A 7,656-nucleotide genomic window follows, 5' to 3' on the forward strand; every position below is an offset into this window, starting at 1 on the left:
CCTCAGATCTGTGTCCTCAGAATGGATAAATGATAAAATAGATTTGGGAAATGCTAGTCTGGTCCAAACTTCTTGTTTCCACAAAGAAGAAAACAAAGTGCCACATCTCTGACCTCAAAAATTGTGTTCATCTGTAGATAAGATGCAATGCACAATATATGCCCAAAGACTCCATGTTTTTTCTTCAGACGGAGTCTTGCTCTGTCAGCAGGCTGGAGTGCAGTGGTGCAATCTCAGCTCACTGCAACCTCCGCCTCCCGGGTTCAAGAGATTCTCCTGCCTCAGCCTCCCAGGTAGCTGGGACTACAGGTGCGCGCCACTATGCCCAGCTAATTTTTTGTATTTTAGTAGAGACGGGGTTTCACCATGTTGGCCAGGATGGTCTCGATCTCCTGACCTCGTGATCCTCCCTCCTCAGCCTCCCAAAGTGCTGGGATTACCGGCGTCAGCCACCGTGACTGGCCTCCATTTTTTTTTTTTAAACTGCAGAGCTGAGCACAGTGTGTGGCACACAGTAGGTGCCCAATAAGTATTTATCAAAAGAATGTGGCCCTTGTTGAAGGAGTCACTCCAAAATGGCCTTGGCTTTTAAGCTCTCCCTACTCTGCAGTGACGCCTGTGTGGCCTTAGCCAATGCCACAACTCCCAGTCTCAGTTTTTCTGTCTGGGAAATGGGCAATAAGGTCATCTCAGCAAAGATTGATGCAGGAAGCACATGCTTAGACTCGACTTTGGTTGCAGGCTTTGTCTCAGGATGTAGCTCACCGCCACTTTCTCACCCTGGCTAGTTGGGTTTCTAGCCAGCGATGAAGACCTAGAGGCATCTGAGCCACACTGAACCTTCGAGGTCGAGGCTGGTACCTGGAAACCGCCTGAGTAATCCCACTGTGTTCCTGCCCAGCCTGATGGGGCATGAACTGGAAATTCCCTATAATATTTGCTCATTAAATGATTCCTCCCCTCCTCCTGCTTTTTCCTCCTGCCTCCCACTCTCCCTTACCCATCTCCCAAAGCGCCTGCAGTAATCTCTGCAAAGGAGTCCGACTGGTTTGGGGAGGGCTGGGCGGCCACTTCTTCCTGCCGCCCACCTGCCCACCCGCTGCCGGAGCCCAGGCCTCTGCCTGCCGCGGTGCGTGGGCTGTGCAGTTCTAGAACACAGCGCTGAATGCCCACGCAAGATAAAGGGACCACTAGCGCCGCCTCAGCCCAGGCCCAGCCCTTGTACAATCCAGATCTTTGCTCCACAGAGACAGCCATGGGGATGAGTGGATATGTTTATCTGATGGGGCCACGAGGCCTCCAGATGATTCCAGGGGCTGTTTTTTCTTAATCCGGCTTTGGGCTCCTCACTGCCATGCAAATGCGCCCGCTCTTCCCCCATTTGTGCATGTCCTCATCCTCCTTCCAGTCAGTCAACACTTATTAGGCACTTCCTGTGTGCTCAGCCCTGTGCTGAGTGCTGGGGACACAGAGGTAAGTACGACAAAGTCCCCGCCCCATGGAACTCACAGTCTGAGGGGGACAGGGCAGATACATAAAAAAAGAGAATGGTCACAGGAACGTGGGTAACTCTCAAAATCATAATGTTGAGGAAAAGAAGCCCAGTAAAGAATACACCGCATGATTCCACTTACAGAAAATTGTAGAGAACGCAAACTAATCCACAGCCACAGAAAGCAGATCAGCCACAGTCAGCAGGCAATGGGAGTATGGATGGGGGTGCCAGGAGGGATGAATGACAAAAGGACACCAGGACACCCTTGGGGGCGATGGATATGTCTGCCGTCTTCATTGTGCTGGTGGTTTCGGAAGTGTGTGCATATGTCCAAACTCATCCACATGAACACTGGAGTATGCGCAGTTTATTGTGTGTTTGTTATACCCCAGTAAAGCTGTTGAGAAGAAAAAAAGGGAGATAATTGAGAGGCAGTGTGAGCAGTGCAGCAATGGTGTCATGGGAGGTGGATGGAGAGGGTAGTCAGGGAAGGCTTCCTGGAGAAGGCAACTGTTGAGCAAAGTTTTGAAAATGAAAACAAGTCACATAAGGAATGAAGAAAAGAGAGTGGTGTTAGATTCCAGATGGCCTGAGCTCAAATCCTGACTCCTGTGGATTCACAAAAAGCTGTGTGTCTTTAACTTCAGCTCTCTGAGACTCAGTTTCCTCACCTGTAAAATGGATCTCCTATTTACCTGGTAGGACTGGTGGGAGATTGAAATTATGGGAAGGCCTCCGCCCAGCATCCAATGCTCACAGCATCTGCAAACGCCCTGAGGCAGGAGAGGAACAACAGGGAGGAAGTCTATGGTTGCAGCAGAGAGAGGAAGGGGAGAATCAGGGGGTGGGAGGGAAGGCCCCAGGGACCAGGGCCACAGGATGTGCGGGCCACGGTGAGGGCTGGAGCTGTCTCTTAGCACTGGGGAGCCAAGTGAGGGCTGGATAAATGCAGGAGAATTTTATCAACAAAGTTGTCCTTTTAATGAGGTCACTCTGATTACTACAAAAAACAATTTTACAGTCGAGAAAACTGAGGCTTGAGCTGAGGATTGTTCCGAGGTCCTGTGGAATCACAGAGCTAGAAGGGAAGTGGTCTCCTGTCCACCCGAACCTCTCTGTAATCTCTAAGCAGATGAAGGGCTGTTATCCGGGTCTATTTGCACACCTCTGGTGATGGGAAACTCACAGTGTTAATAGTTCTTCCTATAGGACCCAATTAAGAGAGGCTTCTCAAATTGGACCCAGCTCTTCCCTCTAGCTCTGCCCGGACACCAGCTGCTACCCTGCCACAGTCATACTGGGAGGAGCCCGCTGTGGGCGGGGATGAAGTAGGAAAAGATATGAGCTGTGACGGAGGCTTTCTGGGTGCTGCCCCCAGCGCCCTGCCACAAGACATACCCATTCCTTCTCTGGGCTTCAGTTTCCCCATCTGTAAAAGGAGAGATGCTCATTGCTGCACAGTCTCCCTCCAGCTCTCAGAAGCAGACTTGGCCCTGCAGAGGGGCCTGGCGGGGGGTGGGGCAGGCATGGGGTTCACCAGTATCGCCCGTCCACCCCCGTCTTGGGGGCCAGGGCCCTGTCTGGGGATAAAGGCCGGTGCCCTGGGGTGCAGCCGGCTTAATAACAGGTTCCAGGATCCAGGAGGGGTTTGAACCCAGGAGAATAGGTTCAAACACAATTGAGCAGCCCACGTTCCTGTCTGTAGCTCTGAAAACCAATCATTCCCACACCCAGAGGGCCCGGTCCCCGCTCTCATCAAACCCATTCACCCCAGCAGAGCCCCCATCTGTGTGCCTACCGTGTGCCAAGCTTCCCACTGCACTCAGAAGATGCACACTCCTGACTCTGGCCATGAGCTCTGGACCTGCCCCGGCCCCCAGTCCCCTCCTCACTCGCCCCTTCACACAGGCCAAGCTGAGCCCTGCCTCGAGGCCTTTGCACCTGCCATTCCTCCTGCCCAGAACCCTCTTCCTGCAGATCTTGCCATGGCGGCTCGTCCTCCAGGCCTCCGGCCAAGCTCACCTTCCAGTGAGGCCTCCGACCCCATCCTGTTGATCTCTGTCAGCCCCCTGCCTTATTTTTCTCCATCAAAGTCTTCACTGGGATGTCCTGGTCCTCTGCCTGGCATCTGTCTCTCCCTGGATTTGGAGCTCTTAGACGGCAGAGTCTAGAGCTGCCCTGGGGCTGGCTCTGAAGTCACCAGGTCCAGGCTGGACCCAGCCTAGTACCCACCTCACAGTGTAGGTTAAAGAACAAATGAAACGGGCATGGGAGATTTTGCACCCACCTAGGGGATCATCAATGCTTCATCTACACAGACCCTCTCATCTCCACACACAGGCCGGGGGGATGCATAGACCTGGACACAGACTCACTGCACCCCCCCCCAAAACACACTGACACACACATGCGTGCACACACACACGCGCCCCCCGTGCCCACCTCCCCTGGCCTCCACACCAGTGCTTGGCACCCAGACCACTCACCTTTCCCTCCTTTCACTGGGCGCCAGCTGGCCCTTCGCCAGCTCCTCTCCCCCGCCTGCCCGCCTGCCCTGGGCACCAGACTTATAAAGGACGAGGAAGGGCCCGGGGTGGGCTGGCTGGGCGCCATGTGAATGTAGTCCCTGGGGCCTTAGCTTCCCCCCGCTGCCAGACACCTGTGTAATGAGTGTCATTACTGGGGACCCGTCTGGCAGGCCCCAGCTCGCCGCAGCCACCCAGGCTGCACATGATGCTGGGGACAGGGTGCAGGGAGCATGAGGGGTGGGGGTGCTGGAGGCATCTCTGCTCTTCCCGACCCCAAAGCTCAGCTCTGGGTTTCTGGATCAGCAAAGACGACTTCCCGCCTTCTACACAGATTCCAAACCTCAGGCCCTTAAGTCCCCTATGGGCCAAGGTCCAAGATGGATGCAGAAGGAGACAAAGAAGGATAAACACTTATTGAGCACCTACTGTATGCCTACTTGTTGCTAAGAGCTGGCCACTTTTACTTCCCACTGTCAGACACTGTCTGATCCACTCACCCCTCTTCTGTTTGCTTATAACACGTCTCCGCTCATTCAAGCACAATTGAGCAGCCACCGTGTACCAGGCTGTGTGCTAAACACATTACATATATTCACTCATTTGTCCTTTCAGCAATCCTATGAAGTGGCATCTTATGGGTAGGACGCAAAGAGGTAAAGTGTCTCACCCAAAGCCACACAGCAAATAAGCAGTGGGCCAGGAGTTAACCCAAGGCCCCTGGCTCCAATGTCTGTGTTCTTAACCACTCGCTGCTTTGCACTACCTCTTCCAACAGCCCTACAAGGGCAGGGGTTTTTGTCACTGCTGTGTCCCCAGCACCCAGCCCAGGGCCTGGCATATAGGAAGCTCTAAAAAAAAATCCAAGGAATAAACGAGTGGATGAATGAGCGAATGATCTCATTCTGAGAATATCTTTCCAGGTGGTATTTATGGATGAGGACACGGAGGCTCAGAGAGGTAAAGTGACTTGCCCCAAGTCACCCAGGGAGTGCACTGAGATTGGAACTAGGATGGGAGTTCTGCCCCTCCGCCCTCCTGCCCCCCATGGCCCTGATCTCTCCAGATAGTCCCTGCCCCTGGACTGTGGGCCACTTGAGGGCAGACGTGTGCCTGTCTCTGGGCAGTCCTGGGATCCAGCCTGGGTTCTGCACGCGGTGGAAGGCAAATCCAGCTCCTCCCCTTGGCCCCAAGGCCTTCTGAAAGGGAGACCCTGACAATCACACCTCCTCACCCCGTCACTCTCCTGACTCCCAAGCAGTGATGAATTTCCCAGACACGCCTGCACCTCACCACCGCCTCAGGGCCTGTGTGCTGCTTCCCCTACTGGGAACGCTCTCCCAGCCCTTCTGCCCCAGCCACAGCTTGGAGGTCACCTCCTCTGCCAGGAAGCCATCCAGGCGGCCCCACAGCCCACAGCTCTCGGGGCTGCAGGGATGAATGTGGGACCCTCTCCTCCACGGCCCATGTTCTGGCTTCTGTCTTCTCCAGGGGAGTTGAACTCCGTCGATTCTCATGCCTGGCCAGCCACTGACCTTCTAGGGGAAGCTGGCCCGGGCCTCAGCGAGCTCATCTGTGAGATGGGTAGAAGAAGTTCTGAATGCGATCTCAGGCAGTCTTGCCATCTCTCACATCGGCTCCTGCCCAAGTCGCAGCCACGGCTGCTCACTCAGCCCACCAAACCCTGCATGGTCCGACCCCTGCTGGCCCTCCAGCACCCCTGCTATCCCCTCCTCACACCCCTTCAGCCTCCTTGCCTTTCCTGGAACTTCCCAAACCCATTCCCACCCTCAGGGCCTTTGCACGTGCTGTGGTGAGTTTCCCTCTGGTGGAAATCTCTTCCCCAGGTCTGGTCCTTCTTCTCCTTCAGGCATCTGCTCCACCTTCTCCTTCAGGCATCTGCTCCACGTCACCGCCTCAGAATAGCCCTCTCTGACCCACTCAGCTCCCAAACACCCCTGCTGATTCCCATCACGGCCCTTCTCTCTGGTGAAATCCTCTCGCCTCTTCGAGCATTTGCTCACCGATATTTATCTCCTCCATCCTGTCCTCCACCACAGTGAAGGCAGAGACCTTGTTCACTGCTGGGTCCCCTGGAGTCTGGCATACAGTAGGTGCTCAAGCAATAGTGGTGGAATGAAGGGAAGAGCATCAGAGTGCTGCCCCACCCCTGCCCACCCCTGGCCCCCAGCCCAAAATCAGGGACTGGGAACCAGGAGGCCCCACTCCCGCCAGCAGCAGGCGCCCCCTCTGAGCCCAAGCCTGTCTGGTTCCCAGGCCCATAAAAACCACCGCCCTCACCTTGCCCTGAGGCAGCAAAGGGTGAAGGAGGAAACTGTGGGGTTCAGAGTCTGAACTGTCGTGGATTCAGAGGCCTGGGCCAATGAAAGTCAGCGTTCACAGAGTGCCTTCTGCGTGTCCGGTGCAGTTTAGACACCCCACACTCATAGCCCTCACTGCAGCTCTGCAAGATCAGGACCACCACAATCACCCTTCACAGGTGAGGAAACTGAGGCACAGTAGGGTGCAGCCACGTGCTCCAGGCTGTGCAGCCTGAGAAAGCTGAAGTCAGCATTGGAACCCAGCTCCGCCCGACACCACAGCCAGCATTGCTGCCATCCACGGCAGTGCACGGAGACCATGTCGGTGCCAGCTATGTGCCAGGTGCTGGTTCAGAGCACAGATCCTGGAGCTAGACTGCTCAGTGCGTTAGGCAGGTGACTCAGCCCCTCTGTGCCTCAGTTTCTCCAGCTGTGAAACAGTCCACATGGCACCTCCCTTGTCGGCTGCTGAGGAGACGAAACGAAATTATCTCCAGTCAAACAGAGTGCTCTCGTTGCATGCCCTTGGGAGAATTCATTCCCGCTGTGAGCCTCAGTTTCCCCATCTATCATATGGGGATTAAACTATGCCACTGTGTTGCATCGCTGCGAGACTAATACGACATATTTGCACAGTGCCTCCCACACAGTGGACGTTTACTCAGAGCTCACTGTTCATTCACTCCAGTCCTGCGGGCCTCACTCTCCCCATCTGTAATCCCAGAAGGCAGCCCTGATCACCCAAGACCGCTGCTAAGTCCCTAGTGCAAAGGTTAAGGGGTCCCAGGGCAGCCCTGACAACTGGGGATAACCTGGGAGTGGGGAGGACAGCTGAGTGGCTGGGACCAGGAAGCTGCAGGGGGCCCGGGTGACTCACCCGCTGGCCGGGCTTGGGGGCTGGGCTGCGGCCCCCACGCACCCCTCTGGGCCCTGCCTTGTGCCCAAAAGTGCTGTGTCATGCTCCGTCATGTGGCTCCGGGTCATTAATACCCGAGTTCTGGGAAGCTTGGGCCGAGTTCCCGGAAGGGGTCAGCCAGTTCAGTAAACAGATTGGCTGGTTCGTCGTCACAGCTGAGCCGGGCGGGCCTGCAGCTCAAGAGGCAGGAGATGGAGGCTGGTGGCCAAGGGGACACAGGAACCGCCCCCGGCCCCGTTCGGGGTGCCAGGGCAGCCTGGCCCAGGCTCTGCAGATGAAAGGAGAAACCAACGCCCAGAGAGGGCAAGGCAGTTGCCAGAGATCACACAGCAGGTCCGGAGCGTGGACCTAGAATTCTGGTCTTATCATCCAGTGCTCTCAGCATCACTCTGACTGATG

General features: G+C 55.6%; 1 long non-coding RNA gene across 1 annotated transcript in view; it reads right to left on the minus strand.

The window, feature by feature from the left end:
- Positions 1-7,329, minus strand: part of LOC116461184 (uncharacterized) — a 22,367-nt gene extending 15,038 nt beyond the window's left edge. The window contains exons 1-2 of the long non-coding RNA XR_004245999.1: positions 7,219-7,329; positions 1,635-1,892 (exon numbers count right to left, since the gene is read on the minus strand). This is a non-coding gene — a long non-coding RNA (uncharacterized LOC116461184). The remainder of the gene's footprint in view (positions 1-1,634; positions 1,893-7,218) is intronic.
- Between the last annotated feature and the right edge of the window lie 327 nt (positions 7,330-7,656).

The sequence above is a fragment of the Hylobates moloch genome, unplaced genomic scaffold, assembly GCF_009828535.3.
Source record: "Hylobates moloch isolate HMO894 unplaced genomic scaffold, HMol_V3 SCAFFOLD_21, whole genome shotgun sequence".
NCBI lineage: Eukaryota > Metazoa > Chordata > Mammalia > Primates > Hylobatidae > Hylobates > Hylobates moloch.